Source organism: Danio aesculapii, chromosome 20 (assembly GCF_903798145.1).
Source record: "Danio aesculapii chromosome 20, fDanAes4.1, whole genome shotgun sequence".
Lineage (NCBI taxonomy): Eukaryota > Metazoa > Chordata > Actinopteri > Cypriniformes > Danionidae > Danio > Danio aesculapii.
Window position 1 is genome coordinate 41,691,123 of NC_079454.1, and position 12,769 is coordinate 41,703,891.

A 12,769-nucleotide genomic window follows, 5' to 3' on the forward strand; every position below is an offset into this window, starting at 1 on the left:
ATCAGTATCATCTCAGTTACACCACATTCACAAACACACCAATCAACATCACTGGTTGGTTATGTGTTTAACGCCTAGCACCAAACACACACACCCACCCCAGAGAAAGAGAGGTCCTATAGCTGAGAGAGATGCTGAGATGAGAACTGCTTCAGTGATCATAAGCAATTTTGGGAATGGGGCTCTAGCATCGAAACTCAAAACATTCTGTTTCTATATAGATATATCTGTTTTTACCTGTAGATTATTATTAATATTATAGAAATAAACTGCATGTTAAAAGGTGTATGTATATATATATATATATATATATATATATATATATATATATATATATATATATATATATATATATATATATATATATATATATGTGTATATATGTATATATATGTATATATATATATATATATATATATATATATATATATATATATATATATATATATGTGTATATATGTATATATATATATATATATATATATATATATATATATATATATATGTGTATATATGTATATGTGCATGTATATATATATATATATATATATATATATATATATATATATATATATATATATATACATATATATATACATATATATATACATATATATATATATATATATATATATATATATACACATATACATCTATATATATATATACACATATACATCTATATATATATATAATATATATATACATATATATGTGTATATACTTATATGTGTATATATATATATATATATATATATATATATATATATATATATATATATATATATATATATATATATATATATATGTATATATATATATATGTACTTTTACGGTTTATTTAAAAAAACGTAAAACAACGTAGATTGACACAATCTACATTGTATAAGCGCTATACAAATAAAGGTGAATTGAATTGAACGGCTGTTAAATTACAGAAATTTACTGTAAAATAACAGACATTAAATTAGAGAAATTTCCTTAAATTTAAATATCTGTAATTCAACCGCTGTTATTTTACTGTAAATCTCTGTAATTTAATGGCCATTATTTTAAGGTTTTTTTCTGGCACCCCAGCTGCTGGAAATAAACTGTAAAATTACGGATTTTAGCCCTTTTTTCATTCTAGATTAATTTGATCTAGTCTTGCAACACAAAGAAAGAAAAAAAGCTCTCTAATGCTGTAAAATCATAGGACAGAGTGTGCCATATTCCTGGAAAATGCCAGGTGCTTTATAATCATTCTAAGTCATGCTAACAACAAAAAAAGAACACATTTTACGCCTTAGTGATTGCAGAAAGTGCTAAAATGGTAAAAGCCACAGACCTTAACTACCCCTCAGTTGTTGGTACATTGCTTAATGCTCTAAAAACGTGTTAAATAGCAGCACTGGAGCCAGAGTACTTGAGCAGTAGATTTTCTCAGGAGCAATTAGCTTTTTATGCCAGATCTGCCAAGATAAACAGCCTAGCGCTCCATTTGTTTACAGTAGTGGCAGTTTTCTTTCTCACTTTTTTCTTCCTGTGCATTTCTCTCTGTCCGTCTTTGATTCTTACTTTCTCTGTTTTGCTCTTGCCGTGTAGATGGAGTGGAAATAATAGCGCTAATGACGCTTGTGTATTTTGTGAAATTGACTTCACATTTGACCCTTGATGTCACACATAATATTGTCAAAACTCAGGTGGTCAGTGTTTTTAAAGGGATAGTTCACTCCAAAATGAACATTCCGGCGTTATGTAGTAAACGGTAGTCTAAAGTTGGACTTAAATTAATGCTGTCATCGTTTATTGGCCCTCCACTTTTTTCAAACCTGTCAGAGTTTCTTTCTTCTGTCGAAAACAAAAGAAGATACTCAAAAGCATGTTGAAAACAGAATGTTGAAAAAGTATTTTTTTTTCTACTATGGATGTTAATGACTACCCAGTGTTACACAGAAAAAAAAACTCATTTATATGGGGCGTCTGCAGTGTTGCCAGATATATTTGACTTTTTCAGCTCAAAAACCCACCCAAATGCACAACAAATGCACAGAATATTAGATTAACATTTTATTTAATTTTCATTTATTTAAATAAGAAATTAGCCTAGTTACTTTAACTGTCTTAATTGTTTTTACCATACAGCAACCAACACCAACAATCACAGAACCACAATAGTAAAATTACAACATGACGTTGTGTAGATTACACCACTTATTAGACTAGATACTGTAGATTTATATGTTTAAAGATTATATTTATATATTTAAATATATATATATTTAAAAGTTTATAAATTATTTGTATTAAATAACACATGAAATTAAAATAAAATATTTTAGATGTTAGTTTCAGTTGTCTTGCCCTGACTTTGAATATTGAATATTGGAAAGAAGTCTTAGAGGTTATTGCCATTGTTGTAGGTACTAATGTGCCTCGAGAGCCTAGACTTACCCTCTTAGAAGATACTACACTACTTGATCAGCAAAGCATAAATCTGAGATTTGTCAGACTAGCCCTACTAGCAGCCATAAAATCTATAACTTTGAGATGGAAGTATTCTATCACCTTCTACTTCCAAGTGGATTAAAGAAGTGTAATCTTGTATGCCTTTGGAAAAAAATTCATTTGTTTGAAAAAGCGGCAAGATTTGTTTGTCAAAAACTGGGGCAGCTTCATTTCTTACTTGGGTATAACAGGACAGAATGCTTTGATAGAACCTGACTTTATGTTATTGTTGAATTTTATTCAGGGTTTATTTGTGGCACTTCGGGTTGGAGGTTTGAGGCATGTATAGAGCAGCATGTGTGGGGATGAAAAATCTATTTAGATTATTCTGTACTTTGTGTTTAACTTGAAAAAACCCAATAAACATAATGTTAAAAAAAAGATGTTAGTTTCAGTCTGTTAGGTTTCTGTAACTTTCCTTCACCTCCTAGCTGGTGGGCTAATGCAGTTTGTGATACGCACTGCTACACAGTTACATTTTGTTAAAAAAAAAATTGGATATAAAATGTATGTTTCAGGTGACACGGTGGTTCAGTGGTTAGCACTGTTACTTCACAGCTAAAAGGTCGCTGTTTTGAGTCCTCCCTGTGTTTGTGTGGGTTTCCTCCATGTGCTCCTCCACAGTCCAAAGACATGCGCTGTAGGTGAAATTAATTAACTAAATTGGCTGTAGTGTGTGTGTGCAAATGATTTTGTATGAATGTTTCCCATACTGGATTGCAGCTGGAAGGGCATCCACTGTGTAAAACATATGCTGGATATGTTGGTGGATCCTTCCTCTGTGGTGACTCTTGATGAATAAAGGGACTAAACCGAAAGAAAATGAATGAATGAATGTTTCAAAACCACCCAAATTTTGTCAAGCCACCTAAGCCATGTTTTACCCACACAATCAAATTCAAAACCGCTCAATCTGGCAACAATGGGCATCTGTGTGGCATCTGAAGCTTTGTGCTGATAAAATCATCATAGTGATGATAGCCAATCACAATCAGCTTGGACCATGACTAAATAAAAGCACAGAAGAAGCAGCAGTAGTGTATAAAGTTGTATATACAGATTGATCATAAATCACTGGGTCACTGTCAACAGTTTTAATAAGCTTTTCCTCTATTTAGACTTGCACTGTAAAAAATATATTGCTGCCTCACTTTTTTAGTTCAATTAAAAACATTTTTCTAGTTATTTCAACTTACGTCAATCAAACTGACTTAAATTATTAAGTTAAACTTTGTATTACTTTAAAAAATTGTTGAATCCTCTTTAACTTATTATTAAAATAAGTTAAAGCAACATAAAAATATTTGTTCTCGTGACTTTTTGTCACTTTTTAGTGTACCGCTGTTCTCTGGTCCAGGGATTGGCTAGTGCCTGCACCAATATATTTGCATAAAGCCATCTGATTGGCACAACCCTTCGTTGGTGCTTGAAAAGTTGACCTTGATGTCACTCCATTCAAAGTAAATGAGAAACGTTAACGCTGATGCACTGTGTGAACTTCAGGTTGAGCAAATGTTGAAAATAATTAAAATACAAACAATCCCTTTAAATGAAAATTAAATTGATGATGATTAAATTAATAATGGTTCTTTATTTGATTTTTATCGATTGCACATAAGATATTTTGTGTAAAAAAAAGAGATTATTAAATTGTTCTTGACACCACAAACAATAGCCTAATAGCATATTAGTCTAACAGTAGACTAATAGCATAGTACAAGGAAAAAAAATAATTATGGATGCCAATAGCTACCGTTTTCCGACATTCTTCGAAGTATCTTCTTTTGTGTTCAGTAGAAGAAAGAAACTCACATTTGGAACAAGTGGTGGGGAAGGAACAGTTCTTATTTGGGGTGATTAAATCTGTCTGCCTGCCTGCCTGCCTGTTGGTCTGCCTGCCTGCCTGCCTGTCTGCCTGCCTGTCTGTCTGTCTGTCTGTCTGTCTATCTGCCTGCCTGTCTGCCTGCCTGCCTGCCTGTCTGTCTGTCTGTCTGTCTGTCTGTCTGTCTGTCTGTCTGCCTGCCTGTCTGTTGGTCTGCCTGCCTGCCTGCCTGCCTGCCTGTATGTTTGTCTGCCTGCCTGTATGTCTGCCTGCCTGCCTGCCTGCCTGCCTGCCTGCCTGCCTGCCTGTCTGTCTGTCTGTCTGTCTGTCTGTTGGTCCATCAGTCTGTCGGTCTTTCTAATCTGTCTATTTTCTTTTGTGTTCAGCAGAAGAAAGAAACTCAGATTTGGAACAAGTGGAAGGAAAGGAACAGTTCATATTTGGGGTAAATATCCCTTTATATTGCCTTTGATTAAAGCACAAATCCAGCAAAATAATAAAATACTTTAATCGAATATTATTACTGAAATATTTGACACCAGTGTTTGAATTATTTAGTCTCTCTCAAGTCTTCCCAAACCCATCTGACTTTCCTTTTCCTCCTAAATGGTTCTTTCTGGCTTATTTTTCCATTGAAAACAACGGCAAACATTCATAGCATTGTGAACATTTTGTTAAATGGAAGAATGTAATTCAGGTTTGGAACGACCGACGGCAAGCGCGATCAAGCGATGACAGGATTTTCATTCACGAGTGAACCATTCCTTGCAAAACAACCCATTTTGACTGGATCTGGATCTGCGTTTGATATTATATTAATATTAACTGCTCTCCCACATTATACAAAGCTAGGATTTATTAAAGACAACTTATCCAAATAATTAGATCAGTAAAAATGCTAACAGTTTATTTTTCATCCCACAGTCTTTTTCATGATCACATCTGAAGAACATATTCGCATCAAACGGCTATCTGTTACCCAGATTTCGGTTGGCCTGAAAGAAGCCGCTTGTGTTTTTTTATCTTCAATATTGGACCATGATAAGTGGAATATATTTTCCAGTCACGTCGGTCCAGACTGGAAATGTGGCTTTTGGCTTCGGTTCAAACTTTTGGCAGATGCCATTGATGCTGACACTACATAACATCACTGGTAACTGCTTTGTTTCATTATAGCACACACATTTTTCAAAGATATTCTCTATATTACATTGCTGTTGTGCCAGAAATTAGTTTCATTTGGCCACGTTCGCAAAGATGTTTAAAGGTTAGTTCCAAGAAACACATGTTTAGCATGACTTCACTCACTGCAGTTCATTAAATGATATGCTGGAGAACTTAATTAGTGCTATGGGAAGCACCACTGTTACTATTACTCATACTTGGGTTTCAACAAACCCTTAAACATTAAACATTAGTGCATCCCATGTCATTTGTGGTATACGGACATAAACAATACATCAAATCATGTGGCTTATTGGCAAGAAATCACTGTTATTTTACTAAGGGAATGGGGCTGTGATTTTTAAGTGGCAAATGAAAATACTGGAAATATGCGGTTTATTATGTGCCTAACACCATTGGTCAACAGTGTGGAATAAGTAAGATTATTTATGCTGTTGAAATGAAGTCTCGTAGGCTTATCTAAGGGAATGAGAGTATAGTTTTTTTAACTGCCCAATGTAAAAAGTTATGAATAAGGATTAGATTTAAGATTATGTACAGTATGTTTTTGAAGAAAGCCTCTTATGTCAAGCATAGCTTGTTAACTTGATCACAAATACTGTACTGTGTGAACACTATTGTGTAATATTAGTAAAATTATAAACTACTTTTGCATTACATTCACATAGAATAAATTAGGATTAAACTCATAACTATAATTAAACTATAAAATGTGACATAACGTATTAAATAATGTCTTCTTGACAATCATGTTTATGACAGGTTTATGACAACTTTTGTTATCTTAGTATTGTCAAGTTGTCATAACAAACAATGTCATCTTTGCATTTAAAATGTCATAATAACTGAGTGAATAACACTTAATGACAGTTGTTATAAGCATGCATAAAATCACACCCAGGCTCATTCTGAAAACGTACCGCTATATACATTTCTAGAGAGTGCCAAATACATCCCAGGAACTATGTTTCTGTTTTTCGCGAATCTACCAGAGGCCACTGTTTATGCTTTTTAAGGTCTAAAATATCTATCTTGAGTGCCATTCGAACCAGCTGTTCTTGTGTAAATCCACCAAATGCTTCAGTCGACTGACCGATTGATTTACCCACCCTCCTCCTTCCCTAAACCCAACCAATAGTGTTTTCAAAAGTACCAATTGACCCGCACACCCACTACCCTAAACCTAACCGACAGTGTTTTGAAAAGCAATCCAGAAAAAGAAAAGCCCTCGTCTGATTTTACCATATTTCAGATTTTGCCGGACTGAAATCCCCCGTCGTCATGGTCAACTCTCTGCATCTCAAGCCCGCCAACATACGCGGCGAGATACTGGTCAAACTTGTAACAGCAGGAAAGTCGTCCATACAGAGGTAAGAAGTCAGCTGCTAGGATCGGCGTCATACCGCCCCGTAGCATTCAATTTAATGACGAAATGCAGCTATACATGCTTCTGGTTACATAATTTATGATCTCCGGAAATGTATATAGGGTTACGATTTCAGAATGAGCCAATGTTGATAAAATCTCATTCACATTGGTGAAATTATAAAAGTTTAATGACTCTTATCTCTCATCAAGTGTTACCCACAATGTCTACAAGTTGAAGAGGTGTTTAACCCATATATTGAATTATGCATTGCACTGTGATTTAAAGTTAAATGAAATGGGACTGGTGAAAATTCTACAGAGGCATTTTTTTTTTTTGTTTAATGTAGTGAAGATTTTTTTCAACACATGATCATTTTAATAACTAATTTACAATAACTAATTTCTTTTGACGTTGCCATGATGAAAGTACATACTGACTTACTACTTATTTCCCCAGTATTCAATTAGTATTGAATAGTAGTGCAATTTAATAGTGTAACTTGGCAGGTTTAACATTTTTATTTTATTTTTTATATCCAGCCAAATTATGTAAATGCACGAACTACAATTAAAAGACATTTTCAGAAAAAAAGGGTTCTTTTAAAGTTCCTCTACTTTATTTTCTATTTCTGTTCAGGGACTTAAAAATGTCAATTTAAATGCTGATCATAATGTTCACTAAATGTATTATTATTATTATTTTGACTGGACCAAATCAACTAAGAGAACCAAACTACAATTGTGAACACATACCATATCTCCTGAGTGCTTATTAGCATCTTTATTGGTTAATTTAGCATGTTTTACTTTTAATTATTATAATAACAATTATTATTAAAAACATTTTCAGGAAAGAAATGAAGGTATTTGCTTTAAGGCCCTGGGGTACTTTTTTAAAGAATTTAACAGATTTGTGTGTGTTGAGCATCAATTAAGACAACATTAGCACCTGTCAGCTTTAAATGTGGGGAAAACTGGACAATTTTGAGCTTTTGTCAGCTAATTTTATCTTCTGGGTTTAAAATGATTTTTGGGCAGGATCAAAATTGGTGACGTAGCACGAATCTGCTAGTGGAGTGATGACGTGTCGGTTTCTCATTATTATTCATAGCAGAGTTTTCTTATCCTGTGAGAAAACCCTGCTGCTTAATTATTCATGAGAGCACATGCTTTCCAAAGGCAAGGCAGACCTGCCAAGCTGTGAGACCCAATGACTGAGTAAGACCACGTCTGCTCACGGAACGGGTTGTAGGTGTTTGTTTTCATGATACAGTTTTTGTTGGGAGAGCTGTACGACAATTGGAGAATGGAGGAGTTTGTCTTTTATTAGTTGAGTTTGTTACCATTCAGACACATCGCCTATATTCGTGCTGCTGTGTTCGCCTATTTTTAAAATCATCCAGATTACCAGCAGGGCTAATGGTTGAAATAGACAGGGCAAGAAACCTGCTGCACTGCTATCCGCTGTATCTGCATTCAGACCCGTTGATTGAGGAGAAGAGAAGTCCTCCTCATTTATAGTGTTTATATAAACAAGATTATCTTTATGGTGATGTAACAAATTGTGTTTACGTGTTTATGAATTTACGAATAACAAATGTAGCAGGACATTAAATTACTTAATGTTCATTTCTGTGCATTTTAAATTTGTAAACTATAAAATCATGGGTCTCCTCATGGATTGTGTCTCATTTTGTGAGCCAACTGACAATAGCTGTTCGCTCCCCTCTTTTTCCCCTGCTCTGCTGGCCACGCCCACTCCTCCCTCTGCTCGCAGTGCTCCACGCCCATCATGGTAGACTTGAACCGAAAGAGGGGGGTTTCATGGACCTTTAAAGTTCCTCTACTTTAAAAAAAAAAAAAAAAAAAAAAATATATATATATATATATATATATATATATATATATATATATATATATATATATATATATATATATATATATATATATATATATATATATATTTTTTTTTTTTTTTTTTTTTCTTTTTTTTAGGGTCCTAAAAATGTCTGTTGAAATTCCGATCGAAATGTTCACCAAATTTATTATTATCTTTTTTTGGACTGTACAAACACGCTCTTAAATCATCAGCAAGCTAGCAGGCATATCTCGAAACCACACAGCATATCTGCTGAGAGTTTATTAGCATCTCCATTGCGCTTCTTTACGCTTAAGCGCCATTCGCATTATTTGAAAAATCTACTTGTCACTTATTGTTAAACCCTGCATGTGATATTTCCTCATGACTGACACAAATTTCTTTCAGTAGTAGGTCAAGTTCTTCCAGCATACTTTCCTTCAATTGAGAATGGACACCAGCCGGGTGGGAACAATGAGGCCAAGCGCTCACCAGCACGCTCTTTCTGGGAATAATCGCCAAAGGTTAGTGTCCAGTGTGTATTGTGGTTATTCAAAGAGCTTGACCCTTCAACCACAACAGAAAAACCTCAACCACAACAGCTGTTCGCCTCAAATATCCCTTCATTCCTCCATTCCCCTAGCGGACAGACAGTGTACACAAGCACCGATAACAATCCAGTTCTTTTCGGGATAGACAGATAATCTTTTTATCCTAAGCACAAGAAAAATGTTGAGCTTTTTCTCACCTTTCTCTGAACAGTAGAATGTGCTTTGACAAAAGCGTTTAGAGGAATAACATGCGCATTTTCCCCTTGCAGTCCTTTGTACCCTTGTCCTGTAAACATGGCAAAAAGAGGTCTTTGATTTTAGGTTCAAAGTGAGAGCCGTTCTGGACAAAGTCTCTCAGCACCCACCTCAAACCCACAAGCTTATTGGCATTGACAATAAAGAGAATCTACTCAAGGACAGAAATGTGATGTTTTAGGTTTCAAATGTTGTGGAAAAATTAGGAATAATAGATCTGATGTTGATTATTGGATCACGTAATAATAAGCCAGGATTTGCCGAACTTCATTTTAAGTTCAGTGGCTCTCTTTCTGTGCTAAACTCTGATGTCTTTTCTTTTTTTTCAGTTCAAAGTAGCTTGTGGAGTTCTTTAGAGAACAGAAGATTTAGTGTCAGTTTATTTCTGAGGATTAAAGCACCTCCTTCTGTCCTCCATCCCCCTCAAACATGGCCCGTGTCCACTCCACGCTTTCCTTTAAGAGGGCAGAAGTGGCTTCTTTTGTGGTAATAGAAAAGGCGTATGACTGAGGCTTTTAGTTAGAAACTAAACTTATAGAAAAATGACTTATTATGACATTTGCGTGTGTTGGCTTAATATCTTTTACATTGACTCTTGCCATGATAAGTGTTTGAGGAAATATACTATACTCATACCTGTCAACCCTCCTGTTTTTGCTGGGATTCTCCTGTATTTTACCATTCTATCCCACTATCATCCCATTTCAGTACGGGTATCCATGGGTATCCATTGTATGCAATCCAGGCTCATTCTAAATAACGTAGTCCTATGGATGTTTCTGGCGAACAATGAAAAATATTTAGGAAAACTAAAATCATTTTCAGTCAGGATGCTAAAAATAGAGCAGAAGTACAAGAACTCAATCTAATTTTTGTGAAAACGATCAGATTTAATCTTCTGCAAGGTGTATTGCAGACCTTCGTTAAAACAATTGGTTATTTGAGTTACTGTTGCTTTTCTGGTGGCATGGTGGCTTAGTGGTTAGCACTGTCGCTTCACAGCAAGAAGGTCGCTGGTTCAGTTGGCATTTCTGTGTGGCTTTTCTGGGCCAGTTGGCATCTCTGTGTGGAGTTTGCATGTTCTCCCCATGTTCGCGTGGGTTTCCTCTGGGTGCTCCGGTTTCCCTCACAGTCCAAAGACTTTTGGTATAGGTGATTTGGATTAACTAAATTGGCTGTAGTGTGAGTATGAATGTGTGTGTGAATGTGAGAGTGTATGGGTGTTTCCCAGTACTGGGCTGCAGCTGAAGGGGCATCCGCTGTGTAACATATGCCAAAATAGTTGGTGGTTCATTGCGCTGTGGTGACCCCCTGGGACTAAACCGAAGGAAAATGAATGAATGAATGTTGCAGTTCAACAAAGACTTTAGGACATCAGATATTTTCTCTTTTCAAACGCTTGTATGAAACCCCTAGAGATGGATGTGCATGAAACTTGTAGAAGATCAGCAGTTTTTTAAATCATCAGACCAGCCAGTTTGGCACCAACAACCATGTCATGTTCAGTTACTTAAATCACCTTTATTCTCTATTGTGGTATGTGGTCTGTACTTAAGCAGATCGTCTTCACCAAATCTTAAAGAACAGAGTTCCTGTAGTGTGACTGGCTGATTAGTTGCATTAGTGTGAAGCTAAACACTTGCATTTAAATAGATAGCTCACTCAAAAATGTAAATTCATTTACTCATTTATTTAAAAATCCTAGTAGCTGGTACCCATTGACCTCCATAGTCTTTATTTAATACTATGGAATTCGATGCGTACCAGCATTCTTCAAAATATCTTCTTTTGTGTTCAGTAGAAGAAAGAAACTCTTAAACGAGGGATAATAAGTGAGCTATCCCTTTTATGAATCACAAAAATACTAGATTGACGTTGGTCGGTCATACTATTACGTGTGTCAGATATTTTTGTTTGCTGACCTTTATATGTGTATGTGGTCTTAATTACCCTGTCTGTGTTTTTTCTGTCATACCACCAATTGACTGTACATTTTCCCTACCATATTTATAACCCAACAAGACGCAGAAACTGCAGCGTTTCTGTGAGTCAGCAGAGCTTTAAAAGTTCTCAGAGTTAACATGATATACTCCACAGGACGCTCTCCTTATTTCTCTTACTCCCTCACTCTCTCTCACACACACAGAGCCGCTAGAATGAGGATTACAGCCAATCCGACTTCTTTTTTCTCTGTTTGAACCACAACCTCCTGTTTTTAGTGACCAATTACATCAAGGCAGGATCAGCACATGTCCAAGCTGCCTTTCATAGACTCCACCGCCCGCCTGCTTGGCCTCACATGTGAGGACATGCTGAACAAACACCACTCTATACCCATTTATAAAGCCGCCTCTATTAAAGGATGCTTCTGGATCATGATAGAAAAGACCTCTGGTTCTTTAAAATCCCACTCATGTCATCAACAAGGACCTGAAGTCATGGGTACAGGGGATGTTTAATTGTTAATAGATGGTCACTACATTATTTTTTATTATTGTACAGAATTATGCTCCTCAATGCTCTAGATTTCGGATGAGTTGAGATGAATTAGCAGCAAGTATTGCTCTCATTCGCTATTGATTGTCGCCTAAGCCAAAGGCAGTTAAAAATAAATCCCTGGGTGAACCAAATGAGGTGCAATTTGTTTGTTTCTCTTGAAGCTTGTAAAGTGGAACCATGTGAAGCAGCCTTATATCTCTGAAGACTTAGCAAATAATTGAAAGTCTCAAATCCCGGTTACCACTTTTCATACATAATTACAAGTCGCAGGCATAGTTTGTTTTGTCTGATGTGGCTCTTTCATTTGCTCGCTGCTGTTTTCAGCCTTGAAATCAGCGTCATTGTTTTATTTCTTTACCCCGGCATAATGCTGTGGCACAAAAAAGCGAAGGCTGAACTAAAGCAAGTTTTAAAACCTTACATAACTCAGAGCACACACTTGAAATGTGTGAATGCGCTGTCAGTATTGGGTGTGCCATTAGAGAGTGAAATGCAGTGCACAGAATTGCTTTCTGATTTGGTGCTTGAGCAGAAATAGTGTGATCAGGTGGTCAGTGCTGACAGCAGTTGGGATGTAATGATGCAGAAGACCTGAGTCGGATCGTTCTGCTCTTGACACAAGCTCAATCCAACAATGCACACTAATACACACATACAGTGAGACTCCTCGCTAAGTAGCTCAAAGCTCCAGATGTATTTATATGTGCTGGTGCATTTGGAGAGCGGATGATTTATATGTGTACA